Source organism: Caretta caretta, chromosome 2, assembly GCF_965140235.1.
Source record: "Caretta caretta isolate rCarCar2 chromosome 2, rCarCar1.hap1, whole genome shotgun sequence".
NCBI lineage: Eukaryota > Metazoa > Chordata > Testudines > Cheloniidae > Caretta > Caretta caretta.
Genome location: NC_134207.1, coordinates 55,978,138 through 55,990,839, shown reverse-complemented (window position 1 = coordinate 55,990,839; position 12,702 = coordinate 55,978,138).

Below are 12,702 nucleotides of genomic sequence, written 5' to 3'. Positions count from 1 at the left end.
CAGAATCTCTGTAGTGCTGAAAGCTCTGGCCAACCCCTCCCCAGTCTGCTTCCTCCTCTAACGCCTGTGTCAAGGTTCCTCCCCCACTCTGAACTCTAGGGTACAGATGTGTGGACCTGCATGAAAAACCTCCTAAGCTTATCTTTACCAGTTTAGGTCAAAACTTCCCCAAGGTACAAAATATTCCACCCATTGTCCTTGGACTGGCCGCTACCACCACCAAACTAATACTGGTTACTGGGGAAGGGCTGCTTGGATGCGTCCTTCCCCCCAAAATACTTCCCAAAACCTTGCACCCCACTTCCTGGACAAGGTTTGGTAAAAAGCCTCACCAATTTGCCTAGGTGACTACAGACCCAGACCCTTGGATCTTAAGAACAATGAACAATCCTCCCAACACTTGCACCCCCCCTTTCCTGGGAAATGTTGGATAAAAAGCCTCACCAATTTGCATAGGTGACACAGACCCAAACCCTTGGATCTGAGAACAATGAAAAAGCATTCAGTTTCTTACAAGAAGACTTTTAATAAAAATAGAAGTAAATAGAAATGAAGAAATCCCCCCTGTAAAATCACGATGGTAGATATCTTACAGGGTAATTAGATTCAAAAACATAGAGAACCCCTCTAGGCAAAACCTTAAGTTACAAAAAAGATACACAGACAGAAATAGTTATTCTATTCAGCACAATGCTTTTCTCAGCCATTTAAAGAAATCATAATCTAACACATACCTAGCTAGATTACTTACTAAAAGTTCTAAGACTCCATTCCTGGTCTATCCCCGACAAAGACCAGCATATAGACAGACCCACAGACCCTTTGTTTCTCTCCCTCCTCCCAGCTTTTGAAAGTATCTTGTCTCCTCATTGGTCATTTTGGTCAGGTGCCAGCGAGGTTACCTTTAGCTTCTTAACCCTTTACAGGTGAGAGGAGCTTTCCCCTGGCCAGGAGGGATTTCAAAGGGGTTTACCCTTCCCTTTATATTTATGACAGGTTTCAGAGGAACAGCCGTGTTAGCCTGTATTTGCAAAAAGAAAAGGAGTACTTGTGGCACCTTAGAGACTAACCAATTTATTTGAGCATGAGCTTTCGTGAGCTACATCAGAAACATCTGATGAAGTGAGCTGTAGCTCACGAAAGCTCATGCTCAAATAAATTGGTTAGTCTCTAAGGTGCCACAAGTACTCCTTTTCTTTATATTTATGACAGCCTGTAACGGCATTGGGCTGTTTACATTGGCCTTGTGCTAGTCCTCCACAGGAGCAATGCTCCCCTGGTACCTTTTGATCTTATAGACACCCTGAGCACCATATAGGAGTTGGAGTGGTGGTCAGAATCAGCCCCTCCATGTGAACATATGTCTTTTGTTAATAAAAATTCATTTTTTCAGGGTTTCAGCTATCCCAGCTGCAGGGGGCAGGAAGGGATTCCCCTCCTCTTCCCCTGGCAATGTATTCTAATTTTTGTTGTTGTTGTTTTTAATCTCCTGTCTCTGAAGTATCGGGGATGGTCATGCCTGGGGATGGAGAGGGGCAGAACTCTGAGGTGGCCTCGAGCATTCTCTCTCTTGGGTGCTTGGCCAACTGGTTCTTGCTCCCATGCATATGGTCTACCTGATTGCCATATGTGGGGTCTAGAAGGAATTTTTCCCCAAATCAGATCAGCAGGGACCTTAGGGTTTTTTTACCTTCTTCTGCAGCATGTGGGTGTATCTCATTTGCCAGGATTATCTGGGTATATCTCACTTAACCATCTCCCTGCCATGGCAAGGGCCTCAGATACTGGTTCACGTTGGTCCCTCTATTCATTGCCTGTGGCACATAATTGACAAGTCTTCTGTAATGCTTTGGTCTAATTTTGCTTGTTAAGCATAGTGTGAGGGCCCTGGGTGGTGCGGGTGATCTGTGATATACAGGAAGTCAGATGAGATGATCTGGTGGTCCCTTCTGGCCTTAAACTCTATGACTCTAACATTCTGAAATCAGAGCTCTCATAAAGTTTGGGTGGGACGTCAAGGAGGGAACTCACTATCACAGGGTACACTATTTCCTTAGAAGTCCACACAGAGTTTGGCAGGCTTTGAATCTGAAGGTGATGCTATTAGAGCAGCAACAACTTCAAGTCTATATCCGGTATGGCCCAGTTATGGACAGGGGAGCCAATTACAGCACAGCTCCTAAAACAGTTATGCTGCCTGGAGACTGGTCAGTTATGAGTTTGAATATATGCACGGAAGCTCTTAGATCTATGAGGAAGGAACCAGATTTCCCTCTGAATCTCAGGGCATCTGCAAGAGACCAAATCCTTCCCACTGAAGGGTAAATCAGATGAACCGTGTACAATTTTCAAAGTTGTTTTTCTTCTACTCTGATTTTTCCAAAGTTGTCTATATTTTTATTGAAACAACTGCTGTGAGTGTCAGCAGCTTGAGGTTGAAAACTGCTGTTGAAAGTATTACACTGATGCATTGTACCTTCACTGTTACCTTTGGAATATTAGCCATTGTTTAACACATGATGTTCACAACATTGATAATTACCCATTTGAATCGGGTCTGATTCTGCAAGGTATTGAGTAACCTAAACTCCCAGTGAAATTAATAGAAACTGGCTTCTCAGCATCCTTAAAACTCATGACACATCTTGTTTTAAAATTTACCAGTAAATGTGTATATAGAGATTTAGGCATATCACATTAGTCACTCATGTTTGAAGAATTATAATTGTAATACCATTTTATTTAAACTATATAAACTGATGGGAAAGTTGTACAAAGCTTTTGCTGTATAGTTTTCTATTCTAAGTTATATGTACTGTCTAAGTCATACAAGTAGCATAAAAATTAAGGCTAAGGAAAATTGTTAATTTACAGAATTAAAAATTACTTTTCTGGCATATTTATTATTTTATTTTATTTATTATGTCACTTTGGGGATATGTGGTTAAAAAGAACAGATAATGTAAATGAAATCTTAGAAGCAGTGCTACATGCTTTACTCCACAATATTGTGTTCGTAGAACCCTTTCAGGGAATATTGTTTTTTGACAAAATATACTTACAACTCTTCTGTGATCCCTTCAAACGCATAAAAGGTGCTCCTTGTAAACAGGTCCCTCTGCCCTTGTTCTTCAGACTGAAGTGAGGCTGTTGAAAGGTTTCTGAGTGATGGTGCAATGTTTTAAATTAAATATAGATTTGGGGTTCTGAGCCTGCAGAGTTGAGTGCTGTAAACATTGTAGGACCAATCAAAACAAACACGAGTGACACAAGTGATCTTCACTGAATCATTTGGCGTTGCTCTTGACTCTTTTATGGATGAACATCTTTTGTTTCCTGTCACAGAATATTGTTTATAAATTAAAAATCTGACTAGATACAAAGAGAGTTTATCACAAGATAAATAGCAGACTTTTAGCTCAAGCAGCTTTTGTACAAGTTAAAAAGTAAGCTCTACACAGCATGTAAGCAAGGAAGCTTTAGTATTTGGTACCATTGGATTTTCTTCGTGTGATTAAACATTTGCCGTACTTACTCAACCTATATATTCTCTCTATTTACAGTACACCATTTCCATCACATGCAGTCAAGTGTAACTTCCAAAATAAGTTTGCTGCAGCTGAAGAGTAGTACTAAGCATCTCAGGTGTGTGTGTGTGTGTTGGCGTTTGTGGTGGCAGGTGTTAGAATTCTTTGTTTGCATGGTATGAATACATTTTGCATTGGTGGATAGCATCAAGAAATCCTACATTGTAATCTTTTGGAAATAGTAACTTAACATTATTCATGTTACTTAGCAAGAGAAATTTAAAAGGGACCACGCAGGCCAAAGCACCTTTCCCTTCCTAACAGCTGCAAAATGTTGTTCAGCTAGGTTATGGGACCATTTGCTAAAATGATTTGCAGCATTCTTTGACCAGAAAACATTTGCTTTGCTGGAGGAGGGGGACAGGATGGGAAGAATCTCCGTTCCATTCTTCCTCAGCTCATCTTACCTGTCAGGTCTGGGGTGGAAGAGAACCTTTCCATATGACTCCAGATGGGAGATAAGACTGACCATGCACTACTGATTCCCAGGCAACTTGAAGGGTATGATCGTCTCGCTGATGTGGTTTCAAAAGGGGTTGTGGTAAGACAGGATTCAGCATAAAGGAGTCACAGTGCAGAAAGGGCACAGCGTTCCTGTAAAGGACCTCTGTAACTTCATGCCATATAGTGATTTTTTTTTCTTATTGCTGTTGCATAACAGCTGGTCCTCTCTCCTGCATTGGTCTGGTCATTCTCTTCCTAGTCCTCTTTGACTTTATTTCATCCTGAGTCATTTTCCTTATTTAAGAGAATATTTATGTATGGAGAATTGTCTCCTTTGTCAGAAAAGGTTGTGTTCCTTTGTAATAAGAGATACTGATATAGGCAAAACAAATCTTAGGCCTGCTTTTGTGTGCATAGTATAAGCCCAAACTGCATGATTGAAACACACAGTGATAATGAGCAATCCATGCAGATGTGACTTTAGTCCAAAGAAACAGAGGGAAGAGATCTTAAAAACAAACAAAATAAACAATACTTTGTTTTCTATTAATCACAACTCTCATAAATATGTATCTTCCCCTTTAAGGGGCAACATAGCACATCCAGAATGTCTCATTCTGGATAAGAGAAAACAGACTAGTTAGTTAGTGGCCAAGAACACCCTGATGTTCTTTATTACAAATTGAAAGTGAAGGTTACTTTCTTGTAGACTTTATCTTAAAGCAGTAAAACAGGTAGCTGCAGCTACAACTGAAAGTATTGATTTTGTAATTTCAGCAAATTAAGAACAAGACAGGAAACCTATTAAACCTTTCCACTGATTGCCAGGACACTTTTTGGAGATGCTAGTGTTGACATTAAAATTGCATACGCCTGTCTCTTTAAAGCTAAACATATACATTTTATGGAAGATAGTGCCAGTTAACATGCTGAATCAGACTCTTTATAAATCTGTGTAATTTTGCATTTCAGATGTGAAACTTTTGAAGCCCAGTGACATGAATGTCAAGCAGCACATCTAAAATTTTCATAAATTATGGTTCGTGTTAGATGTGCTTTTATTACATTTTGATAAATTAAAATTTTACAAAGCCAGAAGATTTTTGTAATAATAGCAAAGATAGTAACACTAGTAATAGCATTATCTGTCAGAACATTATGAGTAATGATTATGTAAAAATCTATATAACAAAGGCTAACAGAAGAAATGATCAAATTATATTCTTCTATAGCCATGTTTAAAACAAGTTATTTTATTACTATAGAGAAAACTTCTCTTAAAGCAATTATAAAATTAGTTTTAAAAAAATCAGTGTAATTAAATTCACATGAATCACAATATTTAGGATCACGTGTTTCATAAAGATTAATTTTAACGCTTTTTTCATTATTGAGTATAAATTAAAATGTTGCCCTTTTTGTACATAGGATATTTCTCATAAAAACATAAAAATGGCCATACTGGGTCAGACCAATGGTCCATTTAGCCCAGTATCCTGTCTGCCGACAGTGGCTGGTTGCCAGATGCTTCAAAGGGAATGAAGAGACCAGAGCAATCATCAAGTAGTCCATCCAGTCACAGATTTAGGAACACCCAGAGCATGAGATTGCATCCCTGACCATCTTGGCTAATAGCCATTGATGGACCTATCCTCCGTTAATTTATCTAGCTCCAGTTATACTTTTGGCCTTCACAACAAACCCGGCAATGAGTTCCACAGGTTAACTGGGCGTTGTGCGAAGAAGTACTTCCTTTTGTTTGTTTTAAACCTGCTGCCTATTTTTTTCATTGCGTGACCCACTCCTTCTTGTGTTATGTGGAGGGGAAAATAACACTTTCACTTTCTCCACACCAGTCATGATTTTATAGACTTCTTTCACATCCCCCTTCAGCTGTCCTTTTTCCAAGCTGAATAGTCCCAGTCTTTTTAATCTCTCCTTACATGGAAGTTGTTCCATATCCTTAATCATTTTTGTTGCCCTTCTCTGTACCTGTTCCATTTCTAATATATCTTTTTTGCGGTAGTCCTTAATAAGAAAATTGCCCCCCACCCCCTGAAAAAGGGTCTGTGGAATTATATCTGGATTCCATAGTGAAGACACCCTGTGTCTGTGAGGATGTGAATTCTACTGTTTGTCCAATTCAAAAACGTTTTGTTTCATTAGAACGGGCATTTGGCACCATTCCAGAGTGTAAATAAGCATGGGTTTTACACACCCACATCTAATTTACAGGCAAGTCATCATGTACATTTACTGTAGTAGCCAACAATTTGCCAGTTGCTCACAACAGAAACAAGCAGCAGTAGAGGAGGAATCAGCGTACAAGCAAACTTTAAAAGAGAATTTGGATTTGAAGCACCAAAGGCAATCACACAGAGCAGGAAGAGGCAAACTTCAGAGACAGCGTGTGAGTGAACACAGTCCTCCTGCTTGAACTTCAGGAATTTGGTGCAGGTTCACATTCATTCTTAAACATGTGTATGAGAATGTGATGATAGTGTTAAGTAGCAGAGCCATGCTTGGAAATGGGTTGGGACAACTCTAAAGATAAGGGCTTAGTGGACAGATGAACTGTGAAGGCCCACCACCATTGATGGTAGGGGAGATCTGGAACAACCAGAGAGTCAGATTGGAACCAGGTGTAGCTCTCTGGACGATACAGTTACAGAAGAAACTCAGCTGGGGGTTCCTTCAGTTCATATGACCATCCTACCCAATTAGCTAGGGGCTATATTGCCCATTTACAAGTAGTTTGGTCAGCCCATATTCAAGCATAAGTCTCCCCAGCTTACAGAAGTGTATGTGTATTACAGGATTGCAGCCTTGAGCACTATAGCCCTTTGTTTACGCAGTGGAAGCCACGGCTAGTTATCTGCTACCCTGGCTGCTCACTACATGATTGTTGTTGTTTTAGATACATATTATTTCTATTGAGGTAATACCTATGGACCCCCAAAGAAGGATTAGGGCCTTTTTGTGCTAAGCACTATATATACAAAACCCACAAACGTGTCCCACGCCAGAGAGCTCACAATCTAGGATTTTAGACAATGCACGTTAGGTGAATAAACAGAAGTGCGGAGGAAGAGGAGAGAAGTAACAAGAGTCAGGCGCATGTGCATAATAGTCATAATGGTCTAAGTAGTAAGATATGGCTGCTAGTCTAACCAATGACAGATGGTAGTAATTTGTAGGACTAGAGGCAAAACGTAGGTTTTAAGCAGACAGTTAAGGAGATAAAGATCAGCCCCTGTGTGTGAGTGCATACTTTATTTGGCTGGTATGGCTTCAGTCATCTGAGCACAAGAACTTTAACTTATCCTGACAGAGTTTTGGGGGGGTCATTTGACAATGCTGAGATTTCATTAAATCTAGTATGATCTTGGGGTTTTTAGATTTCCTTTTTCTTTTCTTCCTATTAAATCTTTATTTCACTCCTTTCCTTCCACCTTAGACACATGCATTTGCCAGTCTCTTTCATATCTGTAATCTTGCCAGAATAAACTTCAGAACTGTATAGCAGTCTCCACCCCTTGAGAGAATGAAGCATCACTTTTGTGATACCCACACCCACCCTGAAAGGTATTAATTATAATTGGAGTGTGACCTTTGCCTTGAAGCAGATCCTCAAGTGCACATGGTTATCCACCTGGTTGACCAAAGAGGCTTTTAAACATCAACGCCAAACTGAATCAACAAGTGGGAAAAAGGTTTGCAGTAAGGCAGTAACATGCTGATTTGCAGAAGTGCAATTTTGGACATGAGTGGCTCTGCATTTGCTGGACTTATTGTAAATGGCCTCAAATAAATCTGCAGCAAAGATATTTGAATAATCCAGATAAGAAGTGATGTACTACTATGAAAATTATGAATTAGCTAGAAGATTTGAGCCTACTGGTGTTCTTGAGATATTAACATTAAGTTCTCAAGAGGCACTTTATGCCTACTGATAATCAACTAAAGTGAAAATAACTCCTAGGTATCTGATGGGAGAACAAAGTTAACAAGAGTCCTTGATAAGAGGATTGTGGCAAATGAAACATTACCAAGTACTGTAGGTGCTTGTACTAAGTAGCACCATTTTAGATTTATTTGAATCACAAGCAAGTATAAGCCTGCACATCACAAGTATATTATGAAAAGAAAAAAACACAGTAGAATGCCAAGGAATGTAAACTTAGCAAGGAGTAACAAATTTAAGCATCATCATAGCTAAATGGTTAAAGGAGTAAAGCATTGGTTTCAGAAGGTATCATCAAGCTGATCCAGATAAATACAGGGCAGTTCAAGGTCTAATGTCATTACCTAACATGTTCTTTACCAGGGGAGGACAGTAATATTTTGAGGCAATAAAACAGAATTTTATTGCAAATGTTGATGAAGGCAGGAAATAATAATAATTAATAACAAAGTTTCTTATAGGCAAACAAGGGGAGTCAATCAATGCTTATTCTAATCAGCGTGTGCACAATTGATAAATGTCCCAAAGGAATCTTTCTGAGAGAATCTTTTTACCTAAGTAAACTGAGCTGGTAGGAAGAAAGCATTCCTTTAAGATGAATTGACATTTTGAAACAAAAGTGGAACACCTGAAAAATCACTAAAGGCTGTGGGGTTTTTTTGGTGTTTTTTGTTTTTTGATGGCCTGCCTAAAGAAAAGTGGTTGTTGGGGTAAAGGGAGAGAAATCTTATGGTACTAAAAGGATATCCTCCCTCGCACCCCAAAATAATTCTGCAAGTATTTGTTGTATTTGAAGTTCAGTGGTTTCAAATTCATAAGGGGAATATTTGTTTATCTTATATCCATTTACTTTTCTACGCACCTACCAAGTGTATGTTTATACTACTTATTCAGTGTTTCCAATGGGACAAATTCATGAAAATTAATGATTTGCCTTGTGGTGACTGATTACTAGAGCTGTGTTTAAAGGCAGAAACATTAAATTGTTGCCTTGAATCATAGCTGGAAATACTAAAAAAAAAAAAAAAGATTAGTTTTGCATGTCAATCCTTTATAATTTCCCCTTCTCTGCACCATACTGTAAGTAATAGGAAATACGTCTGAACTTTGGATTTGGATGCTTCTCTCAACTCACTGTGATCTTTCCATCTCTAGCATCTTCTAACTTTTCCATGTTGCTTTCTCCAACCCCAAACAGATACATGCTTAGTAAGAGATGGTCCTTGCCACAAGGCACTTAGTCTAAGACGTTAAACCGAAGGGATGGGAGGGAAACTGAATGATGTAAAATTTTATATCCATATATACTTTTTTTTAGTCTTTTACAATAGATGAAGCAACTGTTATTCCATCTGGCTTTCATTAAGGAGTCAATTTCTTTGAGGCATGACCGCAGAGGTGGGTCTTGATGAGGGATTTGAAGAAAGAGAATGTAATAAACTTATAGATCATGTGCGGAAAGGCATTCCGTGTGTAAAGAATAGTCATGGAAAATGAAAGCATGAGCCAAGACAGCATGGGGAGGATTATGCATAGGTGCAACCACGCAAAACATTGGGCCGGGACCTGGAAGTTGCAAGGGATAAAGAGCTGGCTTCACTGATGACCACAGTTCCCCTCCTCCCCCCAAACCTTCGACTAACACCATTTATATGTAAAATTGTAATTGTCTGGGTATACCACAAGAAGGACAGGAGACTTGTTATGGGTTTTAATCAGGCCACAACTTTATTATACAGATGTCTGGGACTACCCGGCAGATAAAGTGTACAGTGCAGGCAAATCCATGCTTATTCAAATCAATTTTCTGAGGCTTTCACCAGCCCGCCTTTGTTTAATCCATGCTTATTCAAATCATCTTTCTGGGGCTTTTACAAGCCCCCCTTTGTTTCTATCAAGGTCCCCCAGCTGACCCATGGCTTGGACCGTACCATCCACCAGCCTCATAAAAGGGTTAAGGAGGGCTATGAGAATGGAGGGGGGTTGGCTCCCTGCCATACAAATCATAAGAGTCCCCGAACCCCCTCTCCAGTTCTGTTCCTTTATCCAGGACCTCCTTTTAAGTCCTTTACCAGGCCATTTATCTGGTCACTGGTTGCCCTCCCTATGGAGTACCTGCACTGGACATCCACCCAATATTTCACAATAAGTTGCGACATATGGCCTACCACCTTTTCTATTCACCAGAAAAGGTGCATCCTCACACCCGCTGTGAGGAAGGCAAAAAAACCACACTCCACCGAAGCCAATTCTGGTCATGCAAAAAAATTCCTTCCCAGCCCCCCTTTAAAAGGGGCGACTAGCGTAATGCCCACAGCAGGTCCTAACTCAGCCTGCCATTCGCCTCCACTAGGGGAGGGACAGTGGGTGCTGGCTTCCTCGCTGCTTGGACATAGAGACTTGCCCCACCCAGATTTTGTACCTTTATGCACATTCCTGGGGGGGGGCGCGAGTCATTGCTGCAAAGCACCTTTTCCAGCAGTTTCTGACCTTCCTCCTCTTCCCCCCGCCCCAGCCACAAAGCAGAGCTGCCTTTCTTTGGGTAAGCCCAGACAAATTCTGCCCCACCTTTAGTTGTGGTGCAGTCAATGTGGGTGACTGTGCCTGTGTGTACTGCTCTGTGTTCCTTCAGTACTGTGTCCTCCAGCTCTGTCTCCCCTCCCAAACCAACGCTGTTCCTCTGTGACTTTCCACTGCCACTGCCCCTACGTACCATATCCTTCCCTCTCCCCCCCCCCCCCCCCCGGACCTGGGGTCCAGTCTCCCTATTTGGGGATTTCCTTCTAGCAATATCCATTGGAAGGGAAGGCTGCACATGAGAGTGAGGTCTAGGCTAAGGAATTTTTTCCAAAGGGAAGTGTTAGAAACCCTATAGCCTGGAACACTTAAAATTAGACTCTTTGAAGCCTTAGGAAACTTATTCCGAGGAACTATACTCGTAAGCTGGGGGATCTACTAAATGATATAGAAAGTCACTTCTATGAGTCACTGAAGTTCTGTTTATCCTCGAGATAGGAGTAAATTCATCTCCCTTCCAAAGCACAGGAGGGTGCAATAAGGGAGAGACTGTCACAGAAAGTTTGGGGACCTGCCCCTATTTCTTGACAAAAGAAAGACGCCTTTGGTGAGTTTTACAATATTCCCAACCGGAAGCATTCAAAACTCATCAGTCAGGCCATAAAAATTACAAGATTTGCTTTAAAATCATGAGATATTTTAAAAAATAATAATAAATGTGGAGGTTCTTTTTATTTGCCTTCTGGTTTTGAGCCTTTACAATCACTTCACTTTTTCGAGCCTTTCATTGCAGCTATGAGAACTAAAAACTTTCATTTAAAAAAAGGTTTTGCAACTTTTGATTCCAGTAGCTGGGACTCTGAGAAAACACCAAGTATTGCAAGACTCACAATAAAATCGCAAGAGTTGGCAGACCAGGTTTGACCAAGTTGTCTGACTGAGAAAGGGCGCAGCTAGCCAAGGTGGTTTGTGAAAGGCAGTATTCTGAGGTCATTAAGTCTTTGAAAGATGGCCATTATTCATCATTAGGGGTTTTCTTTTCCTCTCTCAGAAGGTGGAGAATGAAAATGTTTTACCAACCCCTATTGTGTCCTTTTCTTCAGAAAGCTCTTTGGTAAAACTGGCTGAGGGGATTTGATGTGCATGTCTGAGGGGAGGACAAGGGAGGAGCTGGTATGTGGATAGCAAGGAGGGCTGCCAGTCTGACCAGTGGGGGGAGAGAGGGGGATTGCTTTCAAGAGCTGTTCATCTTTCCCTTTTTTCCATTTCCCTGTATTTAAGCTGAGAATGCCTTATCTAGTTTTGTTTGAGAAATGCAGATCTAGGTATGTTAATCAAAACATTTATTTTGATTTAATTCCACTTTCTCTGAATTTTAATGCATCTTATTTTTAAGATTATTGTTGTATGGATAATTTTACGCAGACATCCCTGAAGAGAAAAGAACACTTTCACTTCTAGGGAGAGATTCTGGAAGGTAAAAATTTCCTGGAAACTATACACCTTTCCCCCCACCCCGCCCCCAATCTCAGTCAAGGGGCACAGTCAGAGGTGTCCGCTCTAAGCAAGTGGTATTATCATCTGGCTGCAGTGAGCAAACACAGTTTGTAAAAGTCAAAAAGACCAAGTAAATGAGATATGGAAGAGCATGCAGAGTCCCAGTACAGCTCTACTGAATGGGGGTGGTGGGTGGATATGCTTTTATGGGGGGCTTTGTGGAGGGAGTGGGTAGGTCTGAATCCTGCAGAGCAGTGTTCCGTGAGGGCTTTATCATGCACCAAGAAAGGGCTGAAGCAAGGCTGATCGATCTGAAGCTAGACAGATACACCAGCAAAAAAATCCCCTTTTACTCCTCATGGGGTGCATATGCAGCAGCTGCAGAAGATTACTACATAAGAACATAAGAATGGCCATACTGTGTCAGACCAAAGGTCCCTCCAGCCCAGTATCCTCTCTACCGACAGTAGCCAGTGCAGGTGCCCCAGAGGGAGTGAACCTAACAGTAATCAAGTGATCTCTCTCCTGCCATCCATCTCCACCCTCTGACAAACAGGGGCTAGGGACACCATTCCTTACTCATCCTGGCTAATAGCCATTAATGGACTTAACCTCCATGAATTTATCTAGTTCTCTTTTAAACCCTGTTCTAGTCCTAGCCTTCACAACCTCCTCAGGCAAGGAGTTCCACAG